Raw genomic sequence first — 10,003 nt, forward strand, 5'->3', positions numbered from 1 at the left:
TGTTTCTAGCATATATCACATACATGCACCAGCCTAGCCAATGGCAGAACCTGGGTGTCCACATGCCCACAGTGGTAAAAGTCCAAGGTCCCTGTGGTTATCTCCAAAGATGGCCACCATCAGTTCCCCTTCCCTGAGAGGGCATGCTGCTCCTCACAGCAATTTCCCCTCCAGTTGAATTGGATATGGCCTTTCGACTTGCTTTGGCTAACAGAAATCAGCAGAAATGACTGTGCAGCAGCCCCAGCACCAGCCTTTAGAGGACTTTATACAGTTTCCTTCTCCCACTTAGAAGCAGCCACTGTGTATAGGTTCAGCTACTTTGAGACCATGATGCTGTGGTCCAAGCTGGCCATGTGGAGAGAGGGATAGATGCCCAGGTAGCCCCAGCTGGTCCAGCCACACAACCGAGGAGCCAGACACAGGAGTGAAGATGCCATCTTGGTGTTTCCAGCCCTAGAAGAGGCCATGTGGAGCAGAAGAACCACCCTGCTGAGCACAGTTAATAAATGGCTATTTAAACCACTGAGCTTTCATTGAGTATTCCACAATAAATAACTGAAATACCTTCAACAATCTTCAGGGGAACTTGTGCATATACCAAGAACCAATCCTGGCTGTTCTTGCCCAGATGGGAAACTGAAAGCTGGACCCTGCTCTTTGAGGCCAGAGGCCCCCACACCCCACCTGCATGTGGTTGCTGTAATCAGTGGTTCATCCTAGGAGTGGTAACCATCTCCCCAGGGGGACATGAATTTTGGATTTCTGTGGGTGGGGTTGGTTGTTACAATAATTGAGGAGGGAGGATAAATGTCATTTCTTGGGTGGAATAGATGCCCCTGAGGCACGGGACAGTTCCACAGAACAAAGGATTGCCCAACTAGGCATTCATTGAAGTAAAAACCATTATGCAATTAACCAAGCTTAGAGGTCTGTGCTGAGGGTGATTTTGTCTCCTAGGGAACATTCAGCTTTTCTTGGAGACAATTTTGTTTGTCACACTGTGGGAGGGGGTGCTCCTGGCATCTGGTAGGTAGAGGCCAGGAATACTGCTAAATACCGTACAATGCGTAGGACAGCCCCCATCACAAAAAAATTGTCCTGCCCCTAATGTCAATAGTGCTGGGAAATCCCGACCCAGAGCTTTACTCTGTTTTATGTATAAATGCAGTCTTTTCTACAAGTTTGTAATATGCACTAAAATTTTCTGGAGTTAAACTGTGGAATTAAACTACCATAAAAATCAATGAAACTTTAGTAAAAAAAAATCATCCACCTTTCAGAAAAGTACCTATCTGGGCACCAAGGCTTTTTCTATGTGAGTTGCCAGCCCACACTGGCTCTCACATTAACAGCAGTTTGCCCAGTAGATGCAAGCACTCCCCTGCCTCACTGTGTCTTCCAGTGTAGTCAAGCCCAAGCATTTACTTACTGAAATGCACACCATTTTTATTATAAATCCTTTTCTTTCTATTTCTTCTTTCCCTAACATGTAGGGCATTCTAATGATTTTTAAGATTTTGTGTGTAGTTAACTTATGTGTGTAGTGCTATAAGACCAGGGATTTTTATTTCAGAATTGTAAAGGAGAGGCTACAAAATATTTTAGGATAATAGAGGGGAGATGACACTAGTTGTTAGGAGGTGACATTGAGTCAGACAGGTGGAGGACTGTTTCTCGAGAACGTATTATGATGCTGTCCCCAAAGCCACAGACACACTTGACACTGAGCAAAAGTGACACTCACCTCCCTAAAGAAGGCACCCTGGCAGAACAATGAGGTGGGCACAAGCTGAGCTCCCTGAGAGGAGTCACCACTCATGGGAGTTCCCAGGTCATGAAGGGGCTCCTCCAAGCTCCAGGTGGGCTCATTGTCCCTCTGTGTCCTGTCCATGCCAACGAAAATCCCAGGACCCCAGCTTCATTTAGACACCACCTTCCTCAAAGCTCACCTGCATCAGAATCACTGGAATGGGACCAGTCCTGGGATCAGTGGCCTTACACACCAGAGCCACCATCCCGTTTCCACCTGTGCAGAAGCCTCTGCAGGCCCTCTCTCTTCACGTTACCTAGGTCGAGCTTCCCCCCTTGGCTGCATTACTCTGGCCATTCTGTCCCTGTGCCTACAGACCCAGTTCACGTTCAAGGTCCAGTTTCCCAACTTCTCTGCCTCTTTGTGCTTTTGTTTATTTGGTTATTCTATTTGTTTTTTTTTTTTGTTTTTTGGGTTTTTTTGTTTTGTTTTGTTTTGTTTTGAGACAGTGTCTTGCTCTTTCGTCCAGGCTGGAATGCAGTGGCATGATCTCAGCTCACTGCAACCTCCGCCTCCAGGGTTCAAGCAATTCTTGTGTCTCAGCCTCTCAAGTAGTTGGAATTACAGTCGTGTGCCACCAAGCCCAGCTAATTTTTGTGTTTTTAGTGGAGATGGGTTTTCACCATGTTGGCCAAGCTGGTCTTGAACTCCTGGCCTCAAGTGGTCTGCCCACCTCAACCTCCCAAAATGCTGGGATTACAGATGTGAGCCACTGCGCCTGACCTTTTAGTTATTTTTAATAACATAATAAGCACCTGCCAATACCACCCAAGGCACAGTTAAGATCTCAACAGTACATGCCATTTAACAATATGGTCCTTCCCACAACCCCACTCCCAGTCTTGCATTCAACATTACCTTGCTTTCCATTTAATATAGTTTTATTGCCTATATGAATTCCCATAAAATGTATTTATTTACTTTACTTACATGTAAATGTATTCAAAGGGTATTATACTGTATGCAATCTTTGGGGCTGTTTTATTTTACTCAATACTATCTCTTTTAAAACTTCACAGTATACTGCTAAAACCCATTTCTGTTTTGCATTCACTCATTTTCCGTTGCATCGTATTCCATCCCGAGCACATTCTGCAGCTCCACCCCCGACCTGTGTTTGGCTTTGGGGAGCTGTTAGGGCCTTGCTCTTGTAAAGATCGCTGCTCCAAACAACCAAGGAACTCTTGTCTTCCAGGAACTTGGATTTCTTTCACACACAGACGCAGAAGAGCATCTCTCACTTGGCTCTTCTTGAAGAGCAAACTGAATGGAACAAGCCTACACCCTTCTAGTTTATTTGAGGTTGCCATTAAGATGGAAAGAGCAAACGTTCTGCTGCAGAAAGAACTTGCCATGGCCCTGCTCCACCTTGTGCCAGCAGTGACTCTAAGTGAGTCATTGTCATCTCAGAGCCTCAGTTCCTTCTTCTCTGCATGGGGGACCATGACCCATTCCTCCCAAGGATATGTGAGTTTCAAGATGCTTCCTGCACCTCCAAGTGAGGCACAAATGGCCCTGGGGAGCAGGTCCGTGTTCCCCTGGGGAACACAGCGTGGCTTCCCAAAAGATTGTTAGGCCAGAGTGGGAGTGGTGAGGGGCTAGATATTTTCATGTAAATCAAACACAACCATGCTAGGTAGTAAGAACAGTATATACATGCAAGTATCAAGCTAAATCAGCTGTAAACATGAGAGGCAACTTGTAGGCCATTGGTTTCCCCAGGACACCAAGGGAGCCCAACTCTTAAACTCTTACCTCCGAATGAATCTGTCCACCTGTCTACTCGGTGTCACCATTCTTATTTATTCATTTATTTATTTATTGAGATGGGGCCTTGTTATGTTGCTCAGGCTGGTCTCAAACTCCTGGTCTCAAGCGATCCTCCTGCCTTGGCCTCCCGAAGTGTTAGGATTACAGGCATGAGCCACTGCACCCTACTGGCATCTCCATTCTGATGGACCGTGTCATGCATCTTAAACTGAGTGTATGCAAAGCAGCCCAGCTTCACCCTGACCCCCAAACTTGACTCTCCCCCAAGGTTTTCTGTACCTCTGAGCAACCCCCAACCTCATGCACAGCCAGTTGTAGCCCCAAGATACAGTCAGTCCCCAAGGCCCTCAAATTTTGTCTCAGATGCATCTCTTCCATTTCATTTTTACTTCTGTTGTCCTAAAAAATAATAAAAATAACAGTAAATAAATATATAGAGAGTGCTTCTTAAATGCTGGGAACTTTTTCAAGCATTTTGCATATAGCAATTTATTTAATTGGATTATTGTTATTGTTATTATTATTAAGCCAATCCAAAATGCAAATTTGTAAAAGGCAGAACTGGGATTTGAACCCAAGGAATCGGGCTCAGAGCCCATGGGTATGAACACTATCCTATACTGCCCCCTGCATGTTCCCAGCCTAGAAACCAGGACAAGGACCTCTACAGAGCACGTAGCCAGCAGGAGGGCCTCCAGGGGTTGAACTTCTCATGTCCCTTCTGAGGCCCGGGTGGACTCAAGGCCAGGGTTGGGTCACACATTTTGCTGAGGCACTCAGGGAAGTCACGGAGTACACGTGGCATCTACTATAGAAAAATTAGCTAGCTACACAGTTCCCAAATTAAATGCAGCCTGATGTAGTCTCAGTTGGCTGGTGCACAAAGTAATATTTGTTCCTCTCCAGTCCTAATATCATGACCCTATTAACAAGGGAGCATTACCTAAAACGCTGGGAGAAGAGCCCAGAGATGCTGGTGAAGGCGGCCAGGAAGCCCTGCTAGCGCCCAGCAGTTGCAGCCGGGGATCAAGTGCTATGCTGGACGCTATGCATGTGGCTTCTCTGGAGCCAGATCGTCGCTGACTACATGCTCCCGATAACCACCACCAACCATAAGTCCTTCCCCTGCATGCTCAGGCTATTTCCCATCTCTTTTCTGCTAGGCATACCCTCCTTTTGGGGGAGCTCAGGGAAGGAAGGGATGGGGGGTAGTTCTACGTCAACTCCTCCCTGCCTAGGGCTCTCTCCTAGACCATCATAGATGAACACGAGTCAGATCATGCATCTTACTGGATGTGTGAAAACAGAGCCCTAACTTTCACCTTGGGGCCTTAAAACAGACACAGCCCTCACAGCAGGAAGTCACAATTTCCAAAGGACTGACAGTTGCTTGTTTGAAAGATAATTACCTAACTGGGTATGGTGGTGTGCCTGTAAGTCCTAGCTACTTGGGAGGCTGAGGCAGGATTGCTTGAGCTCAGGAATTCGAGGCTGCAGTGAGCTGTAGTCACACCATGGCACTCCAACCTGACAGAGCAAGACCATGTCTAAAAAAATGTTTTTTATTTAAGAAAAGAAAAAGAATTACCTACTTGCCATATCCCTCAAAATGCATACATAATATCTTGGAATAACAAGACAGAGATGATTATTACTTGACGATAGGACTACTGAAAACAGTTTAAACTTTTTTTCAGTTATTTTTGTTTTCAGGTTTCATTCCACTGGGGTATTCAGTCACATCACTGTGCTTCTCTTTGAAATCATTCTGCTGTGTGTACTTATGTCACCAACTGGATACATGGTCAGGCTCATTTGTTTTATTTTTCTTTCGATTTTCTAGGATTTCAGTTTTCCTCCTATTTTGATTTCCTTTTGGCTTGTATCTGAAAGAGTCTGGAGAGAGTTGGGCTTCAGGATCAGATGCCAAGTTCTGTTTCTCTCATTCTTCCCTGCTGTGGGACTTTGAACAAGTCACTTTAATTCCATGAGCTGAGTGTTCTCACCTCTAAGCAGAGTGATCACACCTACCTGGCCAGGTGCAGGGGGTGAAGTGGAGTCGGGGCAGGGACTTAGTGGTGGGAATGACACTGAATAACTAAAATACACTGAAATAGCTGGGTGCAGTGGCTCATGCCTGTAACCCTAGCACTTTGGGAAGCCGAGGCAGGAGGATTGCTTGAGACTAGCAGTTCAAGACCAGCTTGGGCAACATAGGCAGACCTCGTCTCTCCAAAATAAAATTAAAATATCAGCTGAGGTGGTGGCAACACACCTGTAGTCCTAGCTACTCAGGAGGCTGAGGCAGGAGGATCACTTGAGCAGAGGAGTTTGAGTCTGCAGTGAACTGTGATCACACCACTGTACTCCAGCCTGGGTAACAGAGCAAGACCTCATCTTAAATGAATAAGTGATAAATGAATAAGATACACTGAAACACCAGAGGCAAGGCCTGGTTTGGTGTCCACTGGCTATGAAATGCTCATTTTTCCTCCCTTTGAAGGAGCCTCCAGCTTCCTGTGCTGTGTCCGAGGGCAGAGACAGGGCTGCTGACCAAAACTTAGACTCCTCCATGCAGCACAGCAAGGCACCTGGCCAGACTTGGGGCCTGCTCGGAGGAGTCATGCCATCCATCCTGGACACTCCATTCTCCTGGGAAGACTTTGACATGCCCCTGCTATCCTGCTTCCAAGGACAGGGCAGTGAGCACCAGCCGTGTTGAGAGTTCTTGCGCCTTACTCAAAGCCACATAACTTATGAAGGATAGAACTAAATCCTCATCTGGCCCTTGGCTGGAACTTGAGCTCATGACTTTCTTTCTCTGACCCTGGGCCTCCCCACGGGTAAAATGGAGACACGTATAGTGCCCGTGTAGAGAGGACACAGTAGGGTACATCGTTGGTTGCCTGGGTTCACATCCCAGTCTTTCCATTTCTCGCTGGATGAATCCAGGCAAGGACATGATACTCTCTGTGCTTCTGTTGCCTTATCTGTAAAACGGAGATGATCATTGTACCCACTTCACAGAGTCGTGGCAAAAATTAAATTTGTCTATGAATGCAAGGTGTTAGCTAGCCTAGTGCTGGAATAAAGCAAGCACTCAATATTCGTTAGCTGTTATTTTACTGAGGCAATTCTTGTTATTAACACCTCATGGCACCGCTATTTCTACTGTGGTTTCCTTTCTTTCCTTTCTTTTCTTTTCTTTCTTTCCTTTCTCTTTCTTTCTTCCTTCCTTCCTTCTTCTTTGTCTTGCTCTGTCATCAGGCTGGACTGTAGTGGTGCAATCATGGCTCACTGCAACCTCGAACTCCTGAGCTCAGGCCATCCTCCCATCTCAGACTCTGGAGTAGCTGGGACTATGGGCTTGCACCACCACAACCAGTTAATTTTTGTATTTTTTATAGAGACATCTTGCCAGACTGGTCTCAAACTCCTGGGCTCAAGCAAGCCACCCTCCTTAGCCTCCCAAAGTGCTGAGATTACAGGTGTGAGCCTCCCAAAGTGTTGAGATTACAGGTGTGAGCCACAGCACCCGACCTGTATCTTCTTTTTCTTTGGTCTCTGGTGCCTCTGGTGTGCACTTCACCTCCCCTCTGATGTCAGCCCCTGTCCTGTCTTTCTCTTAGATTATCGGGAGGCTCCTGGTAATTAATGTGTGCAGAAGCACTACACTGACCTTAAGGTGCAATAAAAACTTAACTCTTGTGAATAAACGATTCATCTACTCAAGACAAAGTATTGTGCCCCTACTTTGTGATAGGTTTTGTGGCAGGAGATACAATTAACTCTGGATCAAATTTATTCTTCAGGGATCTTGAATAAAAGAAAGGGTAGACTATAGATTTCCACTGAATCTTCAGAAGAACTTTCTGAGATGTGGTTGTTCCAGTGCTGATCTTAGTTGAGACAGTGGGGTATGTAAGAGCTGGGCCACTTGAGCTCAAATTCCATTCTTGTCACTTACCTGCTGTGTGGTTTCAGGAAAGCTACAGAGCCTCTCTGAGCTTCAGTGTCCTCATCTGTGAAATGGGATAACTAATGCAGTCTAGCAGGAATGTGCAACCTAGAATGGCCTGCTTTGAGACTCAGGAAGTGGGTGGGGGCCTCTGTCCCTGAAAAATTATAGACAGGGAGGACAGGCATATGGCTGGTTAGTGTGGAAGCAATCCCTGCCCTGAGCAGGGGCCTGCCCAGGTGAATTTAGAGACGGAGGCCTCTGAACTCCTGAGAGCTTACAAATCCATAGTCCAACCCTTGAGGAGTGCTCAGGCTAGGGGAGGTGAGAAGTCGCTAACACTGAGTGAGAAACGGTCAACATCATGAGAGCATCACAAAGAGATGAGGTCACAGGTTACAAGGATGGCTCTTGAGCGAGAGGGCATGTGTGAGCATCTTGAAGGACAGTTTGGATTTAGACCTTCAAGTATGTGGAGGAAGGACACCTGGCTGCATATGGAACAGTCTGGTCTATAAATGGGGACTGTCAAGAACAGCTCCATTTCCTGGGGCTGTAGGGTGGAACAGTGTAGGGTGGGGGCTGACACAGCTTGAATATCAAGCAATGGGGTTTGAACATTTGCTGGGCACTGGGACTTCCAGAAGAACCAGGCTGGTCCTACCTTAACTGCTTTAAGCATAACCAAGGACCAACTGTTTAAACCTTTGACCTGCGCTCACTTTAGATCTGAAAAGAGCTGTCTGCAGTCCCCTGTGCCTACAGAATAAGGTTGTTGTGCTAGGGCCAGATGTTTGCATCTTACCTAGCTTGTTATTTCTTTATTCTAGGTTTCTTTGAGGGATCCAGACCACTAACAGGCTGGCATCTGTGGGTTGGCAAGAGGGAGGGTGGCCTGGGGGAGAGGGACGCCACCAACAAAAATGGGCTCTTTCAACTCTGGGGATCAGGTGCTCCTCAAACTGAGGGTGCAGGAGATGGCCACTAAGATGCCACAACACGGACAACTGCTTGAATGGCAGTTCCAAGAAGGATCTAGGAAGTGGTATCAGCCTGTGGGTGGGACTATGCAAATCACGGTCCACAGGGAGGTGCCTTTGCAGAGATGTGATCAAATCCTACTGTATCTTGGCTCAAAGACCTCTGGGATCTGGGATGAGAGAGCAACCCCTGCCCTTTAATCTCCCCGGTCACCTCTCTCTGTCTTCCTCAATGCCTGACCTAACTCGTCCTGGGCATAGCTCCAGCTCTGGAAATCATGGCAGTGCTTTGCTTTCATTTCATTTCATTTATTTTTTGAAACAGGGTCTCTCTCTTGCCCAGACAGGAGTTCTGTGGCGTGACCTTGGCTCACTGCAACCTCGGCTCACTGCAACCTCCACTTCCCGAGTTCAAGTGATTGTCCTGCCTCAGCCTCCTGAGTAACTGGGATTACAGGCATATGCCACCATGCCTGGCTAATTTTGTATTTTTAGTAGAGATGGGGTTTCACCATGTTGGCCGAACTCCTGACCTCAAGTGATCCACCCCCCTCGGCCTCCCAAAGTGCTGGGATTACAGGCTTGAGCCACCACGCCTGGCCTGCTTTGATTTTAATTCAGCTGAAGAGTTATTTTTAAGAAACTCCTATGTGCCAGGCACCAGGAGAGGGGCTTTCTCTACTTTCTTTCTCTTGATCCTTCCAATAAACTGAAGAAGTAGAGACGGACACGGTGGCTTGGCTGGGTGCAGTGGCTCATGACTATAATCTCAGCTCTTTGGGAGGCTGAGGTGGGTGGATAACTTGAGGCCAGGAGTTCAAGACCAGCCTGGCCAACATGGCTGAAACCCCGTCTCTACTAAAAATACAAAAAATTAGCTAGGCCTAGTGGCGTGCACCTGTAGTCCCAACTACTCCAGAGGCCGAGGCAGGAGGATGGCTTGAGCTCAGGAGTTCAAGATTGCAGTGAGCCAAGATTGTGTCACTACACTCCAGCCTAGGCAACAGAGTACAACTCTGTCTCCAAAAACAAACAAACAAACGAACAAAAATAAAGAAAATTTAAAAAAAACACAAAAAGAGGAAGAAATAACACCACCTCTTTTTTCCAGATGAGAAAACCGAGTGTCAGAGAAGGGAAGAGATGTTGCTGAGTAAATAGCAAAACCAGATTTTGACGCTCCAAAGTCCCTACAGATTCTTCTTATCCCAGCCTTGCTCACTTGAGTGCCTACGATGGGGTTGAAAACAGTCTCTGCACTGCCTGGCTCTGCGACATTGGACAAGTCGCTAGTTCCACTATGTTCCGGTTTTCTTATCTGTAAAATGGGGATAATACTATGAAACTACCTCATAGGGCTGATTTGAGAATCAAAGAATAATTATATGTAAAATGCTCCAAGCAGCACCTGATGTGTAGCAGCTGCTCTTATTTATTTATTTATTTATTTTTCGTCGAGCACGGCATGGCCTCCAGCTTGGT

Source organism: Pongo pygmaeus, chromosome 15 (assembly GCF_028885625.2).
Source record: "Pongo pygmaeus isolate AG05252 chromosome 15, NHGRI_mPonPyg2-v2.0_pri, whole genome shotgun sequence".
Taxonomy (NCBI): domain Eukaryota; kingdom Metazoa; phylum Chordata; class Mammalia; order Primates; family Hominidae; genus Pongo; species Pongo pygmaeus.